The 25391-nt window shown below is 40.5% G+C and overlaps 1 protein-coding gene across 6 annotated transcripts in view; it reads left to right on the top strand.

Annotated features, from left to right (window-relative positions):
- Spata17 (spermatogenesis associated 17) overlaps nt 1–13947 on the top strand; it is a 195474-nt gene extending 181527 nt beyond the window's left edge. For 3 of the 6 annotated variants that reach the window (XM_004867388.4, XM_087209870.1, XM_087209867.1), the window contains one exon: nt 379–13947. The gene's annotated coding sequence lies outside the window, so the exon portion shown is untranslated. Of the gene's footprint in view, nt 1–108 lie in introns of all 6 variants that reach the window. The other 3 variants (XR_015450762.1, XM_087209869.1, XM_087209868.1) reach the window with 3 other exon arrangements.
- Nucleotides 13948–25391: the final 11444 nt, after the last annotated feature.

Below are 25391 nucleotides of genomic sequence, written 5' to 3'. Positions count from 1 at the left end.
CCATTGAAATTACTCAGAATTCAATTTTAAATGCATACATATTTTTTACAGCTATGCCTTGCCTAGGCAGATATGACTCCTTTTATGTTCTTTACTTTGTCTTTATAGCTGGTCACCTTCATTGATGGTTTCCCAAAAGCAGCTTTGTCCTCACCAGAATATGCTGTCTTATCCAAGTGCTTCAGCATCCTTTTGGCTTCATTCATCTTTCCAGGCAGAAACAGTCCCTTTCATGATTAGAGAAAAATTATCAAAATCAGGAGAAATCATGGGTTGTGACTTTATGAGTTACATAATGTATCCAACTCAGTTTGGTATTGATGTACATTTTCTTGCACTATATGCTTCTCAATTGTCTCTAATTCTTCTTTATTATAGGTTTGGTTCAAGGTGTCTTCCTGTTAAAATGTGGCACAATTTTCAGAGCAGATGAGATGAGTTTTAATTTAATTACTTGTTAGACATGAAAAACAACATACGTTCTCCACTTCTGTAAGGATACGATATACAAATGACCCAAATCACTGAGAAAAATAAAGTGAAAATGAAAAATAAATACAGTTAACACCTGGATTGAGAAAGGGGTAAAATGCTACTGTCTTTTTTGCAGAAGGAATAGTATCTTAGCATCTGTGTAAGGAAAAAGAAATTATATGAGGAGAGCATAATAATCAAGTATATAAATGATGTATGTGCCTGTGTAAGTTAAAGTTTTAGCACAAAAAGAAAAATTATTAAATCTTATCATTCAGCTAGGCATTATGGGAATTTGTGACCCTTTTAAGTTTAGTCATAATCAATTGGCAAAGAAATAATCTTAATATCTTTCTCTTGGTTAAGTTCCCCTTTGACTAAAGATGCTACCTCCACTCTCCCAACCCACAAGAAGGTGTTTTCCTGTGGTTTTTCATAACTGAGGTAGATTTCCTGTAGGCTTCCCGTACCTAGAAACACACCTGGTCAAGGCTGCCAACCCAGACATGCAAAGGTCAGAGACAGGGTCACCAAGCAGGAACGTGGACACATCACGTCACGTCACGTTGGGTCACTTCAGGGCTGGTGCCTCCCAGACGGGAACTGAGCTAAAACCAAGAGAGGAGGATTGACATGGAAAAATTCAAGAACTCACGTTAATAAGATACTTTCTCTTTTATTTAACTGCTTTGCTTTTAGAAATTGAAAGAGGACACAATGTAGAAGTGTGGTTAAGCTGTGAAGTGGCTGGGAAATAACAGCCCACTGCCTGGAGTCCTGACTTCCACTTCCTGCCTGACAAGCAGCCGTGGCCTGAGTCCTGCAATCCATCTCTGTCTCTGTCTCTGTCTGTCTCTGTCTCTCTTGCTCTTTCTCTCTCCTGTCAGAAGAAGAGATTCAAACCATCTCTGGTTCATTAGAAAACTTAACAGTTTAACAGGAAAATACAAATACAAATGATTGTTCTATAGGAAATACTTCAACCAAAACTACTCTGATTCAATAAACTCTTTTTTTGGATACAATCTCACTATGTAGTTCAGCCTGGCCTTGAACTCACTGTGTAGCCAGGCTGGCCTCGAACTCACAGCAATCCTCCTGCCTCAGCCTCCCAAGTGCTGGAATTACAGACATGTGCCAATAAGCCCAAGAAACTAATATTTTGCACTTCTAGTTATGGATTAATTATAATGTGGTGTATGCATGGTGGTGGTGGTGATGTGTTTTAAATCTCCTAGATCTATCTTTGGGAACAAATGCTTTAACTTGGGCCTTTGACTCTGGTGACCAAAAGTTCCATAAATAGTTCCACTGAAGTGGACACATTCTGACCCCATCACCCTGGTCACAAATGAGGAGGCCAGTATTAGGTCCCCAAATTAAGGGCAGCTAACTCATAAGTGAGAATGATAAATGATTTGAAGTATGGATGGTAGGAAGTGGTCTGGCACAAAAGCCCTTCCCTGAAGGAAACAAAGACTCATGAGACCAATTAGAAAACCCTCAGACCACTGAACTTAGGACACAGGCAGAACAGATGCAGGGTAGCAGATGTGGAGCAGAAATGAAGGTGCTCTTCGAGGAAGGCCTTTGCAGGTCTCTTCCTGGAGAAGAGCAGCCCAGTGACCTGGCTGGCGGGTCTGCATCCAGCAGGACTCAGAGCCAGACTAGTTCTCCTGAAGCCAAACTGTTCTAAGGTTCCTGTTGTTAATGAGAGGCCTGAATTTTCCTGGAATCCTTAGAAGTTAACAATCTAGATTCCTGTATTCTTTATCTCATCTCATGTGTATCCTTTCAATAAAACTTCCCACTAGAGGTGGTCTGGAAGAGTCTTTGTTTCTTGCACCTGAAGAGATGGACACAAATCTTATCCCATATGATTTTGGGCTTGGAGCCAATGAGCACTCAGGGGGACAGGCAATGTGATTTATCAACCATAAAAGCTTTAAAAGTGTAGGGCAACAAAAATCCAAGCTCTGGAGAATGTTACAGGCCAAATGACCCATTTCCTCAACAAATAAATTGCAGTACTGAGAAAGAATAAAAGGTACCTATTAAAAAGATGTATCAGCCATCAGAAAATGGACAGACATCCCCTGCTCCTGGGTAGGAAGGATTAATAGAGTGAAAATGGCCATACTTCCAAAACTGCTATATAGATTTAATGCAATTCCAATTGAGATCCCAGCAGCATACTTCATGGACCTTGAGAAAACAATCCAAAAATTTATTTGGAACAAGAAGAGACCCAGAATAGCAAAAGCAATTCTAGGTAACAGAGACATGGTAGGGGGTATCACAATCCCCAATCTGCAAATATACTACAAAGCTACTGTGATAAAAACAGCATGGTACTGGCAAAGAAACAGACCTGAGGACCAGTGGAACAGATTAGAAGATGCAGAAACAACGCCAGACACACTCAGCCATCTCATCTTCGATAAAGGAGCCAAACAGCCTCACTGGAGGAAAGATAGCCTCTTTAATAAATGATGCTGGAAAAATTGGGCTTCAACTTGCCAAAGATTTAAACTAGACCTATATCTCTCCCCATGCACTAAACTAAAATCAAAATGGATTAAAGATCTAAATATTAAAATAGAAACTCTGAACCAGTTGGAACAGAGGTTAGGTAGAATCCTTGAAGACATCGGTGTAGGAAAAGATTTTATGAACAAAACCTCAGTTGCCCATGAACTACCACAAACAATCAACAAGTGGGATCTTTTCTTATTAAAAGGCTCTGCACAGCAAGAGAAACCACCAGCAGTGTGAAGAGACAACCCACAATGTGGGAAAAAATCTTCACCTGCTCTTCTTCAGACAAAGGTCTACTATCTTGAATCTATAAAGAACTTAAAAAGATCAGACCTCCCAAATTTAAAGACCCAATCCGAAAATAGGCATCTGAAATGAACAGACATTTCTCAAACAAAGAAGTAGAAATAGCAAATAAATACATGAAAAAATGTTCAACATCACTGGTCATTCGAGATGCAAATGAAAACAACGCTGAGATTCCACTTCACTCCAGAAAGAATGGCTGCTGTCATGAAATCCACCAATAACAAATGCTGACGGGTCCATGGGAAAAGAGGAACCCTGCTCCACTGCTGGTGGGAGTGTAGACTGGTGCAACCACTGTGGAAATCATTATGGAGATACCTCAAAGAACTAGGACTGGAAGTCCCATTTGACCCCGCTATTCCACTGGTGGGGATCTTCCCTAAAGAATTAAAAGAATCATACCTCAGTGATATATGTGTACCCATGTTCATAGCAGCACAGTTTGTGATAGCTAAAACTTGGAAACAGCCCAAATGCCCATCAACTGGAGACTGGATAAAGAAAATGTGTTTTTTTTTATAAAATGGAGTACTACTCAGCCATAAAAAATGAGAAATTAGAGACATTTATAGCTAAGTGGATGCACATTGAGGCCATACTCTTAAGTGAAATAAATAGGGCACACGTGTATAAATATTGAATAGTTTCTCTGGTGTGAGAAACTGAAAGTGTAAATAAGGACTAAATGTATAATAGGTAATGTGAAATAGGAAGAAAAGGGGCAAAGGGGAAGGAAGTGGGAAGGCTAGGGGAAAGGATAGAAGGGAATGGGATTACTATGAGAAAATGGAAAAATAGGAACAAAATCTTTATAAATAGGGAGGGATGGAGGGGTTGAAGGGAGGGCTGGGCAAGGGTGAAAAATAAGAACCAAGAGAGAATATGTAAAGGTGCAAATTTCCTATGATGAACGTCATTATATTGTATATCTAAAATGTACCAATGATTAGAATGAATAATCGATAATGCAAAATAGGAAGAAAAGGTCCAAAGGGGTAGGGGTAGTGGGAGGGGCAGGGGAAAGGAAAGAAGAGAAAGGAAAAATGCTGCGAAATGGAAAAAATGGAAATAAATTCTTTGAAATAGGGAAGGGTGGAGGGCGTGAATGGAGGGCTAGGAATGGGGGAAAAATAAGAACCAAGATGCATTATATAAAGGTACAATTCCCAATGAGAAAGGTAATTGTGTTGTATACCTACAATGTACCAATAAAAGAATTTAACAACAGCAACAAAAAAGATGTATCACCCAATCACACGGTGTGCACAACTTTTGGATTCTGGATTTGAATAAGCTGTAAAAAACAGAGATCTTTTGAGACCATTTGAACACGGATTGCAGAGTTGGTTATAATAGGAGAATTACTATTATGCTTTTAGGTGTGTAACAGTGGTGTTGTTTTGTTTTAAAAGGCTGTAATCTTTTAGAGATACTTATTGCAATGTTTACAGATGTAATCAGGGATGCCTGGGACTTAATTAGAAGGCCGGGAAGTGGGTGGAAATAAGATGAAGGAAGACTAACCAAAAGTTCTTAGAAAAGCTGGTGATGGGCTAAGGGTATAATATATAATTTCCCAACTTTTATAAGACTTTGTTTCTAAATATATAAAAACAAACTTGGCCATTTTATGGGACTGGGAAGCCCTTTCCTCCCATTGGCTTGTTCCGGTGGCAGCTTAGCTCCTGCCTGAGCCCAGGTGGGGGGGGTTCTTTGGGTTTCTAAGCAGTGCCCTCCCAGCCCCCACTCCCGCGGGCACCTTCTTTCTCCTGGAAGCTCCAACCACTTGCATTCTCACAAATTTCCCCACAAATTAGTCTTCTTGTACTAACGTGAATTCGCTTTTCTAAATAAAACTGATTATATCATATGCCTTTGCTTTGCACTTGTGATAAAGGTGATGAAACCTAAGCAGTTTTCTAAACTCCTAAATTTTGTAAACTCCTACAGCAAGTGTGGGTTTGTAGGAAATTCAAATATGTAATAAAAGCAAATCCTTTCTTAGCAAGACAAAATTTATTACAAGGAGGAATCTGTTTGCTATTTTGGGGTAGAGAAATAGAAATAGATAGGAACTGTATTATTATTGGGTACTACAAAAATAATGAAAGTGGATAAAGAATTATTTTATGCTATAAAGTATAAGTTGAGCAAAAATAACCAAATTTGAAACAGCAGATATCTTTAAAACATTGTGAAATATTGAAATTCATTTACTCACAAAAACAACTAATAGAGAACACCGAAGGTGACATTTTTAGGAGGTGAAGAACATGTAACCCAGCTTCTACTAAACCTAATCTCTCTTAATTATGTTTTCTATCTTGAATAAAGATATATTTTATAGTATTTTATAGTAATGGAATAAGTGATTGTTCTTTCATGAAAATAGTTTCAGGAGACAGAAATCTTATTCTGATGCTTCTGTCATGCTCAAAATATTCCGTGAACTCATTTCTGTGCTATGAGTTGTGTGATTAGAAGTTATAACATGGGTTCAAAATCCTGAAGTTACCTATGCTGGGAAAAACAGAAACAAAAGCAATTCTCTGCTCAAAAAGTGATCAATTGGCCTCTCTCGGATTTCCAATTTCCCCTATATACGATGCCTTAACCTAAGGGCACTCTTGTTCTCTCACGCGTGCTTCTCACTCTCTTTCTCCCTCTCTCCCTTCATCCCCTCTCTTCTTTCAAACTTTAGCAGTTGATCCACAAAAATACTTTATGATCTGAATATATTCTTGGGAAAATCTAAGCACTTCATTGTTCGGTTTGATCTTTCTCACTGAGACCCAAGCTCTTCAGGGCCTCAGGAGACTTACAACCAGCCTGTTTACCTGTCCCCCACCACTGTCCCTCAGCACCCAGGTGAGCTTCTGGTAGCTGCAGAAGATCCCAATCAGTAACAAATGCTTCTACAGTAAGGACAGAGATGGCTGAAACTGGATCTTTTGGAGAATGTAACTAGCAAAAGTATTTAGTCCGTTTTGCCTCTGGAAAATGACTAAACTCTATCACCTTATGTACAGTTTCTTTCCTATACTCTCAGTGTGATCTGCTCAAGAAAACCTGTGAACCTAATGACTGACCAGGCTGGAGACTCCTGTCACCTGCCTTACTCTCCTAGCCTGGTTCTGAGGGAATCTTGCCCGTTGCAAGTGTCAGAAGCTCCACTGTGAATGTTTAAAGGCATGTACCATGAGAGCCTTCAGACTGCTACCCTTCAGTTCTGAAACCCAATGCATATCAACCTCTGTTGTGGTTAAGCAGGTAAAGCCTTTCTTCCCCCCTTTCATCTTTCATTTCTTTGGGGGCAAACACCATCTTTGCTGATAAATGCCTAACCCAAACATCTAGCAGAGCCCCTGGCAGAGAGCAAACATCTGATGACCAAATGAATGGCAAATAAAGAAGTTCAAAAAATGTTTCAAGGAATGGAAACTATGAAACAACAGCTTCTTAAGGTAGTTCCCATAAGAACGTAACTGCTTATTTGAATACACAGATCACAGTATCTTTTAATTAGTCTTGTTGCTTTTATGGTGTATATGATTTTGTCATATAAGGGCATATACTGAATGGACCGATCCTGAGATTCAGTTATAATTGCTGCCTGGGCAAAATGTTGCTTTGGAGAAATAATCTCTCACATCCATAAATATTAGAAAAAATAATCTTTATATAATATATTGTTATGGTTTTAAACTCAGCATAGTATTTGTGTCTTACAGAAATTATGACTCTTCACCAATTTATCCCCTTTTACTGTGCTCCATCCTTTTTTATCTGTCTCTCACAACCATTTTCTGTGCAAATCTGTTTTATTTTGGCCCCTAGCACTTTTTAAAATTTCCTTTGGTTCTCTTTCCCATTGTGTTTTCCTTTCCATTGTGAATTGGCTCAAAACTTCTTAGGAACAAGACACAGTCTTTTTTTTTTTTTTGGACACGGTCTTAATACAGTCATCAAATTACATGCAGAATTTACATCAGATTAACAGTGACTTCTGAAAGGGGCAGTATTGCTGGATCAGTAAAATTCACTTGGTTCAAGTTCCAGGTGATAATAAACCACTACATAAAGCATTAGGATAAGTTTTTATTGAACAGTGAGAGAGAATTAATAAACCACTGAATGCTGTTGCCCAACTTGAACTAGTTCTCATAAGTTAAATTAAATTCCTCTTGTTAAATTTGTTAAAAACTAAAACTCACCACATCTTTTGTGTTACATCTTCAGCTACCCCTCTTCAGTCTGTCACTGCTGATGAATGACAGATTTAAAATGAGAGTAATAACATTAATTTAAACTCACATGGTGTCTTACTTACTTTTTCATTGCTGGAACAAAATACCCAACACCCAAAGTTAACTGAGGAAAGGTTATTGTAGCTCACAGTTTGGAGGTTTCAGTACACTGTTGGCTTGCTCCAAGGCAGGACAGCATGGCAGAGGGGTGTGCCAGAGGAGAAACGGCTCATGGCAGGGCAGGCAGGAGGCAGCAAGCTAGACTTCCCTCTCTCCCTTTATACCCATCCAGGATACAAGCCACTCACACCCAGGGAAGGGCTTCTCACCATGCACACCCAGAACGATGCTAAACCACTCAGTAAATCGGTTCAGTGATCACACACCCTTCCTTAATCCATATGCACACACCATAGATCCAGGCAGCTCTGAAAAGGCCCAGCTATGAGCACACGAGGGTTTGGGGAGACATCTAGATACAAGCTATAACACATGGGAATGATTATTGGATGTACCTTAGGCTGCACAATGTCAAACACATATCCATTCATTGCTCTCACTTGATGATTTAAAACTTCCTCCTGAGAATGGAGTGAATTTAGCCTGGGCTGGTATTTGGCTGTTCCTTTGGAGAGTTGGTGCCCCTGGGGCTCCCTCATGGGCACAGTGGGCACTACCAAGCACCACTCCTTTTCCAGGCTTCAGACTCCTAGAGGAGGGGTCGCCTTCCTGCTGGTACCAGCTCATACATGCAGTCACTTCTGCAGACAGTACCCTGCGCTTGTTTATAGTGCTCAGCCTCGCAGGCACAACCCTGGGATTTACTTCATTGGCACACTGTGACTCTGTGCCACTCATGTTACCAAGCGATGTGCCTGCACATTAAGGAATCCTTACATTAAACCATAATGAAAATGTGAGTCCTGGTTGGGATAAATCACTGGCGCAAGTAGAGGAGAAACATACAGTGTGTGCTTAATGTTAAGTTGAAAAGTGAATTTGCTGCCTTGTATGGGGAATTGTAAGACCATACAAACTGAATGGTCTTTACTGGGCTTTCCAGTTGGAAATTAGAGACTCAATGCAGAATCTTTCATTTCTGAACATTGCTGCTTTAAAAGTAATACAAGCCAAAAAAATATTTAGTAGCTAAAAAATGAAATCTCAGTCTGAGGAGTCATTGAAAGTGAAAAAAATATTATTTAATGTGTAAGACTTAAAAATTTTGCTAAATTTCTGAAAAGATGGGCAAATAGAACTAAACTGGGAAGGGTAGATAAGGAAAATTGCCTAAAGGAAGAAAATGTTAAGACCTCATGGTAGTAAGGATCTCAGATCGATGGAATCGAAAATATGAATGAGAGAGCTTATGTGCCAAAGAAAATTGCATAACTGTATAGAGAAGCAGAAATGACCATGGTGGGTGCAGAAAGATATTTTAAAAATCTTAATTTGGCAGGTCACAAGAAGATTAGAATAGTTTGATTTGAAATAAGCTTAAAGAAAGGACCAGAACAAATATTCAATTGTTATAAAAAGTAAATCAAATATGGTACACTGTTTGCTTTTCAACTATTCATCTGCTTAATGGCTTAAAAATATCCAGATATTTAAAAATATTTATTTATAAGACTAGAAAAAATTCTCTTGTGATTTGTATGATTGTAGAGACACAAACATATCTGTTCACAGAAGAGGAATACTTCAGGAATAATACTTTCATTTCCAAATATTTCTCCTCTATCAAGTGAGCAGACCACACTTTTCTACAGAGTATAAGAGAGTAAAGAAAAGAGTAGGAAAACTCAGAGAGAAGCTTCTGTCTCTAGTGTTCTCGTTCATGCCAAGTGCTCAACTCTTTAAGACATCTAAAGAGTGTCCTTCAGAGGAAGCAGAAGACCAGGGAGGGGTAGATTTTATTAGAACAATGCTCCTGCCAAAAGTCAACCAGCATTAAGGAGGTAAAATGTAGGAGCCACACACCTGTTTCAATATACAAAAAGCCAATGGCCAGTTGCTGTCTGGAGGCCCAAACTTTAGAGAGAGGAAATCAATGCCTAACCTCCTTCCTTCTCTTTCTCTTGGGGCATTTCCAGTTTTCGAAACGTAGTAGAAGCAAGAGACCAGAATCCAAGCAGAAAGTGGCCACCAAGATTCTGAAAACTTAGGCCAATCTTTTGTAGTCTCATGGAACCAGGCAATAGAAATTGGATTCCAGGGCTATGTGAAGGAGGTATAATCATGAAATAGAATACAACAACAGAAAATAATTACTACCACTGCTATACTCAATAACATACAATAATCTCATACATATTGAGTAAAAGCACCAGGCACAAAACATATAAATAAATAATTTGATTTCTTGAAGGTGAAAAGTAGATAAAATGAATCCATGGGAATTTGGAATGAGGCTATAGTAGCTGAAAGAGAGAAAGAGGGTGGGAGGGTGTGTAATGTTCTCTTTCTTGGTCTAGGTTATAGATACATTTACATGCCACTTGTGGCAATTCAATGAATGTATTTCTCACAAACTGTGCAGCTTCCTGTAAGTATGTTGCACTTGTGAGACAAGTTTGTAAAAAGTAATGAGGGAAATAAAGGCCAAGACCTGGCCAGCACCCTCTTCTGCTAAAATGGCAGTGACTCCTCAGTTTCTTCTTTCCCTTCTCCTTCCCTTCTACTCCTTAAGACAAGCAGGACATATTTACTGTGACAAGTTCCTATTTTTGAGTAATTGGCAATGACTTCAGTGGTGAAAACCATTCAAAGCCACATCAAAGCTGGACTCTTCTCCAGGTTAGCATGCCACAGCTGGCTCGTGTGACTCTGACCCTTCCTACACTTGCGATCTTGGCACAGTGGTCACACTCTCTAGGCCTCAGTATCCTCAGCTGTAAAACTAGAGAAACACTCTCAGGGTCCTTAAGCAATTGACCATATCTCAAAGTCACAACACCGTGGCTCTGATACAGCAAACTGAGTAAGTGATGATTGCTATTGTTACTGTTATTGTCATTGCCAGAGTACAGCTGCCTGGGTGTGTCAGAAACAGGGGAAACGTGACAGCTTGAAACGAAGGTGCACAGCTACAGCTTCCCAGCATCCTCCTCCTCTTGCTCACTGCACTCCCTGCCCCCACACCCCCAGATCCCGCAGATCCACCGAAGCCACCGCCATTGCTTGGGATGAAGATAGCGGCTGGCCAACCTGTACCTAACACCACACACAGAGTCGCCAAGCCCGTTTTTTCTCAGAGAAATATTATCATACACGTCCTTAATTGGTAAAATTTTATGCTTTTTTAAGGGAAAGTCAGCTATGAACTGAAAAGGATTTTGTTTTTGTTTTGGAGGTTTTTTTGCTTAAATTCTTTTATCGGTACATTTTAGGTATACATTTACATTTATCATTGGGTGCTTGTACTTGTACGTGATGCATCTTGGTTCTTATTTTTTCCCCATTACCTGTGCGCCCTTCACCCCTCCACCCTTCCCTATTTACATAGATTTTGTTTCCATTTTTCCTTTCCCTTCTTTCCTTTCCCCTTCCCCTCCCACTTCCCCTACACCTTTGGACTTTTTCTTCCTATTTCAAATTATCAATTATTTGTTTTAATCATTTTAATCCTTATTTACACTTTCAGTTTCTCACACTAGAGAAACTATTCAGTATTTACACATGAGTGTCCTATTTATTTCACTTAAGAGGATGGCCTCAATATCCATCCATTTAGCTATAAATGTCTCTAGCTTCTTGTTCTTTACAGCTGAGTAGTACTCCATCTTATAAAAAAAAAAGCACCACATCTTCTTTATCCAGTCTCCAGTTGATGGGCACTTGGGCTGCTTCCAAGCTTTAGTTATTACAAACTGTACCACTATAAACATGAGTGCACATATATTGCTGTGGTATGATTCTTTTAATTCTTTTGGGAAGATCCCCAGCAGAGGAATAGCTGGGTCAAATGGAACCTCTAGTCCTAGTTCTTTGAGGTATCTCCATACTGATTTCCATAGTGGTTGCACCAATCTGCACTCCCACCAACAATGGAGCAGGGTTCCTTTCTCCCCACACCCCTGCGAGCATTTGTTATTGGTTGATTTCTTGATAGCAGCCATTCTTTGTGGGGTGAGGTGGAATCTCAGTGTTGTTTTCATCTGCATCTCTCGAATGACAAGTGATGTTGAACATTTTTTCATGTGTTTATTTGCTGCTTTTATTTCTTTGTCTGAGAAATGTCTGTTCATTTCAGATGCCCATTTTTGAATTGAGTCTTTGAATTTTGGGGGTCTGATTTTTTAAAGTTCTTTATATATTATAGATAGTAGTCCTTCATCTGAGATACAGCTGCTAAATTTTTTTTTCCCACATTGTAGGTTGTGTCCTAGCTCTGTTGGTGGTTTCTCTTACAGTGCAGAAGCTTTTTAATAAGATGAGATCCCAGTTGTTGATTCTTTGTGCTAGTTCCCATGCTACTGAGGTTTTGTTCATAAAGTCTTTTCCTATGCCAATGTCTTTGAGAGTTCTACCTAACTTACCTTCCAGCAAGTTTAGTGCTTCTGTTTTAATATTTAGATCTTTAATCCACTTCAATCTTAGTTTAGTGCATGGTGATAGAGATGGGTCTGTTTTTAATCATTGGCAGGTTGAAATCCAGTTTTTCCAGCACCATTTATTAAATAGGCTATCTTCCCTCCAATGAGGGTGGTTGGCTCCTTTGTCAAAGATGAGGTGGCTGAGTATGTCTGGAGTTGTTTCTGTATCTTCTAATCTATTCCACTGATCCTTGGGTTGTTTTTTTGCCAGTACCATGCTGTTTTTATCACAGTAGCTTTGTAGTATAGTTTCAAGTTGGGGATTGTGATACCCCCTGCCATGTCTCTGTTGCTTAGAATTGCTTTTTCTCTTCTAGGTATCTTCTTGTTCCAAATGAATTTTTGGATTGTTTTCTCTAGTTCTATATTGTTGCAATTTTAATTGGCGTTGCTTAAACCTATATAGTAGTTTTGGAAGTATGGCCATTTTCACTATATTGTTCTTCCTACCCAGGAACAAGGGATGTCTTTCCATTTTTTTATATCCTCCTCGATCTCCTTTTTCAGGGTGCTATAGTTTTCAGTTTTCAGTCTTTTGCTTCCTTTGTTAGATTGATTCCTAGATATTTCATTTTTTTGGATGCTATTGTGAAAGGAATTGTTTCTTGAATTTCTCTCTCAGTGAGTCTGTTATTTGTGTGCAAGAAGGCTATTGTTTTTTGAGTGTTAACCTTGTATCCAGCTACTCTATTGAATCTGTCAATTAAGTCTAGAAATCTTTTGGCAGTTTTTCGGGTCTTCTACATAAAGTATCATATCATCAGCAAATAATGACAGTTTCACTTCTTCCTTTTCTGTCTTTACCCCTTGAAAAGGCTTTTGTTTTGCCCTGAACACCTAACCATGATGAGCACATAGCATTATTTTCTGAGGCATACACATCTGCAATTCTAAGTTGCCTAAAAATGAAAATTTGATTCATACTTACCTTTTGGTGTGGAGCTTTTTGTACCATGATATTAAGATTCTTCTGTTTCACATATAAACTAAATGGTAAGGGCACTCTCATGAAATGAAAACCCAACAATAATTAAATGTTTATTTATAACTATTTCCAAAATCTATACTCCTATATATCTGATAATAACTCTACTGCAGAAATAAGCAAAATAAAGAACAAAGCTTGGCTGAAAGAAGCAGATCTTAAGAGTAAATCAAAAGCATGTAACAATCACATATGTCATCAGAAATGTGCTCTACTATACATCAACTATAATTTTAGTTATTCAAAATACATTTAAATGTACTTGCCCATCATTTTCAATAGTTACATTGGAAATCAGTTATATTCAATAATTAAATGCTTGTTGCATGATGTGATTTATAATGATTCTAATTATTATTTCCCAAATCATGTGAAGTTAGAATTTGTCATTCCTATATTCAGATGAGTATGTTTAATTGATGTCATGAGATAAACAGCAAAGTGGAGCTTGTTTGGTGTCTACTGTGACCCTTCACTGGGCTCAGTCCCTGCCTGGCACTGGCCCACAGTCCTCCAGCGCGAGGCCATCTCCTTCCAGTGGAGCAGCATTCTGGAATCCAAACACACACAGTGCACTCCTTTCTTTTAGTGAGTATTTCCATTCTGGGACTAGGATTGGCTAATGATGTAATTTCTTTCACTGTACCTTTAAGGTGAACCCACATCAGCCTGTTTCCCTGTGCTGTTGCTAAGAAAGGAGAGGGCTGGGGATTTAGCTCAGTGGTTCTGGTGCCTGCCTCACAAGTGCAAGGTCCCAAGTTTGATCCCCAGTACCAAAAAAAAAAAAAAAAAACAAGAGAGAGAGAAAGTGATTTTTTTTTGTTATCAGAGTGAATAATTTTATTTTATAAGGCAAAGTAAAAGGAAACAAGGCAGGGAACATAAACTCACACTTTGGATGAAGAAAACAGTTATTTTAGGTAGCATGTAATTGTTTTTAAGTAAATGTGTTTCTATGTGTTGAGCAATAAAAATTAAAGCATCATTAAAATATTTGACATTTCTCAGCAAATATTACACACAGAAATTTTATGTGTCCACATTTTCATCACTATGCTGTCTGAAGCCACAGCCTTATGATACCCAAATATTTTCCCCTTCAAAGAAAAATAAGTAGAAATAAAGACAGCAAGTCAGCATTTGCAGGAGAAAGAGTGATAACATATTGGGAACAGAAACTGCAGTCTAACTAGGGCCTCCCACCTTCATTACATCCTTCCAAATAAATCTCCTGGCTCCTCTTGAGCTGGCAAATAAAAAAATCAAGCCAGAAGATGTATGTGCATGCTCCTCCCCATGAGAGTCACCATCCATCTACGGGGCACCCACGCGCCAGGCTGGAGGTGGGTGAGAGGCAGAATTGAAGACTGGAGAAAGTTCACAGCACAATCAAGAAGACTTTTTTCTTCTGATTTCGCAGCTTTCATCTCTGCTTTGTGTGATTTTCTCCCCATCTCTTTCCCTGCACGGCAAAGACACTGACTGCTGATGGGAAGATTCAAATCCATGGCACAAATGCATTTTTTAAGTTTCCTTTTGATGAGGACAGTTACTCCAGTGTAATCATGTTCATACATTGGAGTTCCAAATTCTGAGATTTTAAAATGTGATGTTCAATTTCAAGTGTACTTTAAAGAACTGTTTACATTTTTTAAAAAATCTGTGATGAGATTTCAGTGGAAACACTAAATATATAAATGTGTCTGAAATGCTGGAGTGTGTTTGTTTTTATTACAAGATAAGTGACCTACTGTGAAAAGTAATGTTTCCCATTGCTGGAGATTTGATAGTGATGGCAAGATTCCTAAGAAATTGTTATCCCGATGCTCCTTGCCTGCTGGAATGCTTTCGACCATATCCAGTGCCCCTGCTTGGACCTTCTAAGTCTTGGGAAATACTCTGCTTCTCAAGAGAAGATGTTCCCTCTTGGACTTTTTCTAATTATTTAAAAGTTCTTTGTTATATGGAGTGTGGGTTTCACTCATTGCTACTACTTTTGTGCTTTAGAAAAAGCTGATTCCCCTTGTGGTAGGGCTGTTTTTCAAATATTTGAAAGAGATATCTGAGATTTCTTCTCCCTGTGTTAAACATCCTTGGATTCCTCAACTTTGTGCTCTAATTCCTACCACTACTCTTCATGACAGACACTGCCAATCCCAGGCCTCATCTCCACTGCCCGAAGCTCAAAATCCTCCATGTGACCCTCCAGGCAGCCCCTACCCCACTGGATTTGGAATGCACACTGGAACCTGCTTTCCATCCATGCTGCTCTGGTTTCAGTATAATAATGTTTGGCAGTAATGGGGTTGAGGAAAGGATGGAACCTCTTTGACAGTTTGAACATGCTCGATTTTGGGTACTGGTCCAAGGTTGATGTCAGTGTTTCCTCTATTCCAAATTAAACTAACGAATTATATAGGATGTCAGCAATGTCCTTGATAATGCAGCTTCCATTAAAAATAACTGTTCTGAGCTGATTAATCCCCAGGACCAAAATGCTCATATTTGGCAAAATCTTCAGTGCTATATTATTAACAAAAAATAACCAAAGTCATAAAAATCAATGACTGAGTTATATCTACAAGCATTATGTCAAGATTTGGCTTTTTTTTTAGTTTAAGAGATGATTGGGGCCGGGGATTTAGCTCAGTGGTTCAGGCGCCTGTCTCACAAGCACAAGGTCCAGAGTTCAATCCCCAGTACCAAAAAAAAAAAAAAAAGAGAGAGAGAGAGACAGAGAGAGAGAGAGAGAGAGAGAGAGAGAGAGAGAGAGAGAGAGAGAGAGAAATTCTTAATTAGCTTTCATTCTTTTATTCAAGTCCTTATATTTCATGGCTCATGTCAAACACCTAGAATCTAGAATGTTCCTATTTGATGGCACTGTGTACCTGAAGTTCTGTGCTATGTCTTTATAAAATACTTTGAGAAGCAAATGCTGCTTAGAAGTTTAACCTGCTTTCACACTCTTCGTCATTTTCTGCCAAGGCAATGGGGAATGTTCTGTCTTTGCTCCATGAGATCATGTACATCCACTGCCAACATCACAAAGGCCACTGGGGCAGGCATTTCTGTAACTGTCAGATCCGGAAGCCCCTGAAATGGATGGGTGCCTACTCATTCATACAACCTTGTGGTTCTTTCTCTGGGTGCAGTATTTTGTGAAAAACTTAAGTATACAAACAATGATTTAAATAACACAAAATTTATTAGCTTTGATTTTTTTTAATCATCTAGTTGCTTTCAAACAATATCAGAGCACTTAATTTCTCCCCACTTGACTTACATATTCTACATATGCTGCTGATGCAGAAGAACTAAACATCAGAGCTCTCCACTGATGGCTGGAAGTCAGGGTAAGAGCAACCTATTTTATGTAGGAGCCCTGAATGAGGGTCCAAATGACTTTTCTCAGTAAAAATGGAAAAACTGCTACTTCAAGGAGTCTTCTGGTGACAAAATTGTTGAAAAATGAACTCCATGGAGATGTTTGGGTGGAGAAAGGAAGGCCTAGGGGCCGGAATGGGTAAAAAGGATGGAATCATGGAGAAGGAAGATGATTCCATCTGAGATATATTTACTGTGGAGTAACTGTGTATCAGTTACATGAAAATGTCTTGCGGAATGCAGACTGATGAAACTGTAGGTTTGTGAAAAGTCAGGATCAAAAATTTAAACGTAGGTATTTATCAGTACATCGTGCTATTGCCATTACTGTTGCATCAGAGACGGGGAGATAAGTTCACTGAAGTGGCTGAATGTGATTAGAGAGCCTGGTAACTAAGCATCAGAGAAAAGAATGCACAGGAGAAAGAAATGGAGTGATAGTTAAAATATTTCTTAACCATCCCAAAAGGCCTGAGGAGAAAGACCAAGAGATAGAGAGAGGGGAAGAAAGCAGAGGGGAAGGGGGGGGATAATAAAAAGAATTAGGTTTGTTACGTACATTACCAACATCCCACAATGAATGGAAACTATTATGTACTATAAACATGCATTAAAGTAAAATTAAATTAAGAGGCAATGAACATCCAGTTTTCACGGCTGCCTAGGAAGACGATATCAAATGGGTAGAGAGGAAGAAGCTGACTTTCCTTATCTCTGATTTGTTCAATTGCTCCAGTTTCGTAGAGTAACTGGATCAATCTCTGTTATGTGTAATGTGCTGTTCTGCGTGGTCACAATTCACCCAGGTCACCATCACCAGGACGTGAACTTCGTATTTTTGTTCTGTAAGTGTGACAAGTTACCTCATGCTCTACCCGATGATGCGTGGCCTAGGGTAAGGATGGCATCGGCCATGGGGCGCGTGTTTCTGTGTAGGGCTACTTTCCCGTACAAAGGTAAAGTTTATCATTTTTGGATCACTGATGTAACATCACAATCCGCTGAGCTATTTTAGACATTTGATGTAGGTCGTATTGTATATTGCCTGATTGACTCAGTGCTGATGGATAAGTCATTACGATTTTATTCAAAGAAACTACTATGTAGCCTGAAAGAACAGAATTCCTTTTGATAATTTGTCTCCATGAGAGAGGATAGGGAAAGCAAATATGTGGGAAGCAGTTTCCTCTAAGTGGATAGCTGGATACTGTAAACCTCTGCCTTGGTGTTTTGACGTTCATTCATCTTGCGACAGCTCTACTCCTGAATGGAAGAGGACCCATGGATGCTTCACAGTCTTGTTCACAATCTTGGCCCTTCAGCCCTGTGATGGGCTTCCTGCTCATCATGCAGACATTAAGGAATTCACAGACTCAGATGGTGTTCTCTCACCATCAGCCTGGCCTTACCATTCTGCAGTTGACAAGACCATGGATGAACAACCTGACATTAAACTTCTCACCAAATTCTAAGTAAGCAGATGCTTTATTAATATGGGCTTCTGAAGATGGAACAATACATGGAGATGATTGATTGGGAAATCTAATTAGAAGCAGCAGTGTGGAAATCTGAAGCAGTGGATTCATTCTAAAAATAAACATATTTATATTCAACACTTTGAGTTAGAAAATGGAAACAGAAATATATTTTAGACTGGATGGCAAGTAAGCATTGCCTGCTTATGACTTGGATTTCTTCTCAGACATCTAAAACTACATGTAAATTATAATTTAAAACACATATGACATCTTAAGCCTCCAAAATACGATCAAGTCCAGGAGCATTTTTTTACAGTACCTCCTAACTTCTTTGAGATCTTGTGATCCAAAGTTCACCTTAGTGAAGTTTTTGACATTCCAAATTTACTTTGAAAAGCAAATATAACAATGTTCTTAGTGTCAAGAACCTGAGGAATTTGTAGAGGTGCTTCCTCACAAAAACTCAGGAGGAAATATGTCATTCCTATGTCAAACTGCAGCACCAACACAGTGTACTCAGCCATGCAAGTCACAGTGGAAATATTTTATCAGAATCCTGCCTTGATAACCAAACCTAACATCTCTACCCTTCCAGTCACTACCACTTTAACCGTTTCGTTTTCTTCACTGTTCTTGACCCTGTTGGATGCTGCTTTTTTTAGTGAATGTGCACTTCCCCCATCCCTGCCATCTTAGTCACCTGCCTTGTCTCTGGGACAAAATACATACCCAACACCAGTAACTTAAAGGAGAGCTTATTTGGGCTCACGTTTTAGAAGCTTCAGTCCTTGCATGATGCACTGCTCTTGGCATGGTGGCCAGGAAGCAGAGCAAGAGGGGAGGAGCAGGGGAGGAAGATGCACCCTTCCAGGCCACGTTCCCACTCAACCACCTCTTCCAACCACGCCCCACCCCCTAACAGCACATTCATCAGAGCACCCATGATCCGGTAACCGCCCCCCCCCCAAAGCACCACCTGTGATCGCGTGAGAGTTTAGAGGGAATCTAGATAGAAACTGTAACTCTCCCAGAAGGTGACACATGATAGCTACTCGTGTTGAATGAATCAATGAGAAAAATGAATGAATGAATGAATGAATGAATGCAGAGAAGGAGAGTGGTTCCCAGCCCAGTAGGTTTGTCCTGTCACAAGGTTTACTGTATTAAAATACCTGAATGCAGGTCAGTGAGAGAGTACCTTAGTTAGAACTTGGAGACACAGACACAAAAGCATATGGCGCCCATCCCAGCATGGTCCAAAAGAGAGGACACTTGATCATGGCGCTCTGGGACTCACTGTGAGTGGGAGCAGCTGGGTGGGTTCTACTTTTACCTTAGATGTCTCTCCATCTTCCCTCCCTGCAGCCCTCCCTTCCTGCCTCCTGTCTCCCCTCCTTATGAAAAATATGAAACACACAACTAGAGCCCAATTTCGTGGATTCAGTCCTGACTTTGTCACATACAAGGTGATCTTGAGCAAATTACTTCATCTCTCCCTGCCTCACTTTTAAAAATACAAAATAATGAGAATAGTCCCTAGGTATGTTTTGAATACTGAATGAAGAAATGCATGTAAATCACTCATAATAGTGCCTAGCTGTTCTAGCATTCAGTAGGGGCTCAGGAAATGCTATTGCTACTTATCTTCTATTGATTTTGACATCTGACATGTAGGAGCTCAATATTTGATTCAATTTAAATTAACATAGCATTTTAAATGCCTAGTAACTTTTGCTTTAATGAACTTACAATCTTTCAGTTCCTTATTTATTCTGTACTTGTTTTTGTTACCTTCAGTTTCACGGAGGGCCTTCTGATTCTATTGTTGTAACATCTGTTGATCCATCCCAATCTACTACATCCCTGCCCTGATTTGTCTTTATTAGATGTTGACATTATCTCCACTTGCATCTTGTTTGAACCTCAGTACACACAGAAGTTCATGAAATTCCTCTGAAAGGTTTGCTCCCCCAGCTCTGTTCCAGCTGAGATATGGGTGCAGAAGGCTACCCCACAGCCCTCTAGGCCTGCACTATTCCAGGAGAGCAGGAGAGGTGTTGTCCCCTGTTGGGATGGGGTCAGCTTGTGTGGCCTGGTGCGGAGGGGACCCAGGTGGCATCATCCAGAGCTTTTCAAGAGAACTCTCCACCCAGTGACTCCAAGCCTGGAAGAGTCTGAGCCACTGTTGCTGACTTGTAGTGGAGGGAGCCATCCCCCTGTAGTGTAGGTGGCCTGTGGGACCACCGAAGTAAGGGGTCCCCGTCCACCACTGCATGGAATGAACCTGTCAGTGGGAGAATGGACCTGGAAGCAGATCCTTCCCCAGGGACTCCAGGATAAAACTCACCCAAGCTGACACCTCTCTTATAGCCTTGTGATCTCCATCAGTGGAGAATGGGATGCACCACACCAGCCTGCTCACCTATGGGAAAACAAGACCATAAGTTTACAATACTTTGTTATACAGGAGCATGAAACTAACATGCTTCCCTTGAGGTATGCTGACAAAAGTCAGTATTAATTATTATTAGATGCTGGCAAATTGGGGTTATGTACTGAAGATACCTGCCTAACCTAATATATATCCAGAATATGTACAGGGAGGAAATCAGCAGTAGTCCTGGGCTCCCTGAGACTAAATTATAGGCTCCTTAGACATTTATATTTATTTACCTGGTAATATATTTCAACATATTTCTGGAATTTTAAACATATTTGGGTATGTGTGTATATATACACATACATATGTATAATAAATCCATACATTATACATATAATGCTTCATGATTTTTTGAGCAACATAATTATAACCATAGGAAAGAATTTTTGGAGGAGTAAATTTTGGAGCATGTCTAAAAGTGAGCATTAATTTTTCCCCATTGAGAGAAAATCACCAAAAAAGTAAATGTAGACAGATAATAAAAAGCTGATCAAACAAGCTAACTATTCACTTAGTAGTTCATAAATAACATAAAAAGCCAGCTGCTTATGAAAATTTCTAATGTCCCCCAAATCAGAAAGAGGTCATCTGATTCTCCCCCTCTTGAGATATAAGCACAGATGAGTCCTGGAAGTCTCTAAAGCACAAGAGCCAGCTGTGATCTCACTGACAGAAAGTTTGGGGACTTGTGACCACATTGTTCAGCCCATTCCCATTTTCTCAAAGTTTTATTTCTAATGTCAAGGAAATCTGAAGATTCATCAAATTTCTCATCTCTGTTGTGATTGGGCTTTGAGAAGTTGAATTTAGACTCATGTATTTTAGCCAGAGTTGCTCCCCAAATCCCCAAATGATACCCCCCATGGCAGAAGATAGAAGAGGGAAATGAGAAGTTCTTTCAGCTTTGCTCAGTGAGATCAGAGTGCTCAGAGGTATAAAGGAGAAGGAAATGTGATCACTTTTGCAAAAAGTTGTCACAAGCCCTCTGCTATACTGCTCTCCAGGAAGCTTGTATGCTGAGGTCATTTTGGCTTTGGTGTCAGGGTCAGTGAAAGCCATGGATTCAAATGAGCTTTTTGAATAGAGCTGTGATCCAATAAAATTCGATCTGTCACCAGATGTAACTTTTTATAGTAGATGCTTTGATATGCTGTACACTTTGAATGAAAAAACTAGAAGGCCTCAGAAGCTGCCTTAGAATCAAAGTCTCTCTAATGTTCTCTTGTTCTCCTTCTTCAAATGCAGGGACTCTTCTCTGAAATCCCTTATCCACCTAAAGACTGAATCTACCAAGAAGGAAGCCATTGAATTTTTTTTTTTTTTTGGTACCAGGGATCGAACTCGGGTCCTTGCGCTTGTGCAGCAAGTGGCAAAACCACTGAGCTAAATCCCTGGCCCCAAACGAAGCTTCCTAAAGATTTACTGGGGCTTTTTTGGGTTTTTTGGGTTTTTTGGTACTGGGGATGCCATTGACTTTTGATCCTTTCCTGAGATTCCACTGGCCGGAGAAGATTAAACTCACATCTTGGGAATACTGAGGAATTTCACCACATCTACACAGACTATTCACAAGCTCTTCTGTTCTTCAGTCCATTCAAATTTCAGAGAGAATCATTCACAAACTAATGCACATTCTTTGAGCCCATTGATTCCTCCAAAAAGCAAAACTGCGTACTCTCCTCCCTTTCCTCATTTCCATATGAGGTTGGAGTCTCTTTGGGTTCTTGGATACTCATCCTCCTGTGAAGTCCCCATGCACATTAATTTATATGTCTTTTCTCCTATTGATCTGTCCATTGTCAATGTGTCTTCAGAGGGCAGAGGGAATATTTTCCTCACTCCCACATAGGCTTGTTGATGGGAAAATAATTACAGGTTACATGCTGTTTTAATTTGAGGGGGAGTACTTATGTCCACTGTAATATTTTTTGAGAAGTTACTTTGCGATGACTCACAGAACACAGAACATGTCAGTCTGGGTCTAAACAGGATACAAAACACAAATGCAAAGAATTAGTAACTGTAACAGAAGATTGGCTTGTCAAGAGATTGGCTAGTAAGTACTGCGAGGAACTCAAAAAATACAGGGATAGCAGATGGAAGGAGCAACCACTACATCCCAGGCTGAGACAGAGCATCCAAGGAAGAGTCCCACCCCAGGACAGGTGAAGGGCAAGCCCTAGCTCAGAGGGCAGCAGAGAAGTCTAAGTGGGGCCACACCAGCCAAGCCTGCTGTAAATCTACCCTTCTGGGTGCTAGGAAAAGCTTTTCCCTGGAGGTGTCCACCAGAACTGCCCCCTGGTTCCTGGGGGAGCTGCTGGCTGGAGGTGCTATTGGCTGCCACATGCTGCAGGCTGCAGAAAGACCCAAATGCTGGAGAAGCTGTCTACACTGTAGGAGTCCCGAGCCAGGTGCTGGAAAAAGGACCCACTCTTCAGGAGCATGTGCTGGAGGAGCCTGCTGCATGGACCCTCACAATGCCTCACCAGTGCCCTCTACTGACAAAACTCAACATCGTACCTGGACAAGGGAAATATCCAAAGGATCTAGAATTGTTTCACAATTAGGCAATAAAGGTGGAGTTGGAGCTGAGACGCAAGAATTAATAACTGGCAACAAGAGTTCATTCTTTAATGCAACTTCTCTTCCTGGCATAGTGATATTCATCTGTAAAGGTGTTTGCTCTGGAGCTTGCCCATGAGCTGGCTACTTGGGAATTTTATCTCCTTCCGCCACCCCCAATTCTTGGGAATGATGGTCAGCAGATAAAGAGAGCTTCTGTATTTATACCATGCTGGTGAGTCTGCTGAACTCTCAGCCTTCCTATCTCCCAACAGACAGAAAGTGTCCCCTACCTCTACCACCTTCTTGAAATTTGTCTCCTGTTGGACTTGTAACTCTACCACTCTGAGCTTTCTTCTCCTGGGCAGATACCTTCAAGAGCTCAGGAGTTAGAGGAAGCGGGATAGACAGTATGACATTTCTCTTGTATTGGCTAGTTTGCTGGAGTCTCAAAACAGACACTGTTTTATTTACTTCATTGGCTACACAAGTGGCCTTAATGCTTCAGGCAGTTTTACACATGGACAAGTAGATATCTTCATTTTGAAAGATCCAGATCATGGTGTTTAAAAAGCATCTCATTTATCGAGCTTTAGAAAGTTAAATTCATAAAAATATGTACCATTAGTGAAATTCTTTGTCTGTGTAGGTACTTGTTAAATTTAGTTGTAGGTTCCTGAAGACCTTTATTTTATTCATTTGATAATCTGTCCCCCTATTTATCCTCAGAAACTTTGGAAAACATTACATGATAACTTGATCTTGAAGACATTTCTATGCCACCAAACATTCATTCACTCAGAAATTACCTTCATTCATGCATTGACTCACTCCATATATAAAGGTGTATTGAGCATATAATTCTCCATGGGAGGCTGTACGGAGAGGGATGGCTGCAAAAACCACATGGCAGATTTCCACCTGGGCAACACTGATCAGGAGGATACAGGCTGCACGATTGCCATAATGCAGAGGAGTCTGCAATGGGTGTGGTTAAAAGCTGCATAATGGAAACCTGAACAGAGATGTTAATTCTATAATTTGAGAACCAACTAGTAAAAAAATGGATTTTCAGGCTCATAATCAATTGTATAAGAAGAAGATCTCCATGGACCATAATACTGGCTCTTTAAGAAAGGAGGCGAGGCATGTCACATTTGTTATCAGTCTCCCAGCTCCTGGTCACAGCAGACTCCCCTGATACATTAATAGTTATGGGTACTTGCGTTAAGGGGAAACTGAGTCCCTGCGTGGAGCTGCAAAGCTGAATGAGAAGAGGTGGCTTGTTCTGATTCTACCACTAAGTAACTGTGAATTTGGAGAAGCACTTGTGTTTGGGGATCTCCAAGATCCCTCCGGTTCAGTGACTCCCTAGGACTTTGCTGTGTTCACAGTCATCACAGCAAAAGAACACGGATTAAAATCAGCTCTGGACCAGGGGGACCCAAGGTTCAGTCATTTTTGGAACTTGTGAGTCCTGTGAATGAGCCTTCCGTCTCCCAGGAAGAATGTGTGACACTGCTCAGGACCTGCTGCCACTCCGGGAAGCCCACCTGAGTCCACATCCTCCTGGAGGTAGGGATTTGTTATGATTTAGATGTAAAATGTTCCCGAACAGCCTCATGCAGTCAGAGGTGGGTCTTTTGGGATGGGATTGTATCTTGGGGACACCATACCCATCGTGGGATGGATCCACTGATGAGTTCAGGCTAAACGCGCTGTGAGGAAGAGGTGCACCACACGGGGTGCGGGTGGAGGGTGTATCTCCCTGCCAGGCTCCTCCCTTCTGTGTGCTGCCATGGGTGGAGCATCTTTCCTCTGCCGTGCCCCTCCACTATGCTATTTCTGCCTTGGAATTGGCAAACCACACACAGACTACAGCCCCAAACCACAAGCTACCTCTCCACCAGCAAGCTGTGGTGTCAGGTATCTTGTCCCAGTGACAGCGCTGCTGACCACCCATGGTGCTGACCTGGTCTCCAGCCCCACTAGCCATCAAGTTGATTACATCCAGCCCATGGGCCCCACCACGGAGCATGCTGTTAGCAGAGTCTATGTGATGGGGACCCCGAACCCCCAGACAAACACAGACCCCTTATCACACAGGTCCTTCAGAGGGCTCAGGGCTACCTCCCAGGACCCTGCCAATGCCCACACCTGTCTTTGAAACATGCAGCATGGTCAGCCCTGAGCTAGTCCTTTGCCTGTGCCTAACTCTTTTCATCTACAAGCCGAAGTGATGTTCAGATGAACCAAGATAATAAATAGCTGTAAAATTCTAGGGGGATGTAAATTTTTAATTAAGCAACACACATTTAGTAAGCTATAAAGCCATTGTAATTCAACAAACAGTTTAAGAAACAGCAGAGTGTAAAG

Source organism: Heterocephalus glaber, unplaced genomic scaffold (assembly GCF_053883595.1).
Source record: "Heterocephalus glaber isolate CG9 unplaced genomic scaffold, H.glaber_assembly_v1.0 deba00001067, whole genome shotgun sequence".
In the NCBI taxonomy this organism is placed as follows: Eukaryota; Metazoa; Chordata; class Mammalia; order Rodentia; family Bathyergidae; genus Heterocephalus; species Heterocephalus glaber.
This window is presented reverse-complemented; position numbering and strand designations above follow the sequence as displayed.